Source organism: Lepus europaeus, chromosome 1 (assembly GCF_033115175.1).
Source record: "Lepus europaeus isolate LE1 chromosome 1, mLepTim1.pri, whole genome shotgun sequence".
In the NCBI taxonomy this organism is placed as follows: Eukaryota; Metazoa; Chordata; class Mammalia; order Lagomorpha; family Leporidae; genus Lepus; species Lepus europaeus.
In genome coordinates, this window is record NC_084827.1 from 11,788,995 (window position 1) to 11,789,920 (window position 926).

General features: G+C 37.9%; 1 non-coding gene across 1 annotated transcript; it reads left to right on the top strand.

Annotated features, from left to right (window-relative positions):
• The first annotated feature begins 522 nt into the window (after positions 1-522).
• Positions 523-710, top strand: LOC133768826 (U2 spliceosomal RNA). Its single transcript, XR_009867078.1, has one exon. It is a non-coding gene; the product is annotated as a U2 spliceosomal RNA (small nuclear RNA).
• Positions 711-926: the final 216 nt, after the last annotated feature.

Below are 926 nucleotides of genomic sequence, written 5' to 3' on the forward strand. Positions count from 1 at the left end.
GAGAAAAATTTTACATTGAGAGTTAATGGCTCCGCTGCCTTATTTATGATCCTCACCGTTTTCAAAATGCTGGTATTACGTTTCCTCTTGGAAATCACCATTAGAATGATATCATTTCAGAGTTTTCAGAGTTCCGCACTAAATGTATTGAAAATGGCCCACGATTTAAGACTCTATTTCCTTCCAGCTTATGGGTAACCACACTGGCTAAGTTTAGCATATGTAGTCACACACATGGAAGTCCACAACATACAGGGGAAATTTTGCTATACTCGAAGGGGAAAGAACAGACAAGTCTACTATCTGCATCTCATCCTACAAGGGAGATTGATGAATGTGCAGAAGAGAATGCTCAGAAAGAAGACAAACTGAGACTAACAATTGGAATATTTGGAGGAGACAAGTTAGGCAGAATTGTTAGATTCCAGTTCTATTTGTAGAGTAAAACAAGGCCAGAAGAGGCCAGGAACAGACATCGAAACAGAAGTAGTTTTATCACTTCTATAAGGATTTCTTTTTCTCATTGCTTTTCGGCCTTTTGGCTAAGATCAAGTGTAGGATTTATTCTTCCCTAAACTAGATTTCCCACAAATCTATTTTTTCCTAAAATCAATTTCCAGAAAAAATTGATTAGGCTTTCTGAAAGACAGAATGAGTTTACGACTGTTCGTGTTTCTTCTAGTGTTTGAGTGAAGAATGAGCAACCAACTCAGGGACCGACCATGTGAAAACAAATGCTTCCTTGTGAGGGAGGCTGGACTAAAAAAACTCTGTGACATTTTCCATGTTTACATTTCTATACTTTCAGAGTGGACCAGAACTTAAGTCAAGCTCATTTTTTTTTCCTCAGGATCCTGCCAAATAGATAAGAATGGAAGCATTTTTGTGAAACAGCAGTCATTGAGAATATTCCCCAAATCACTCAG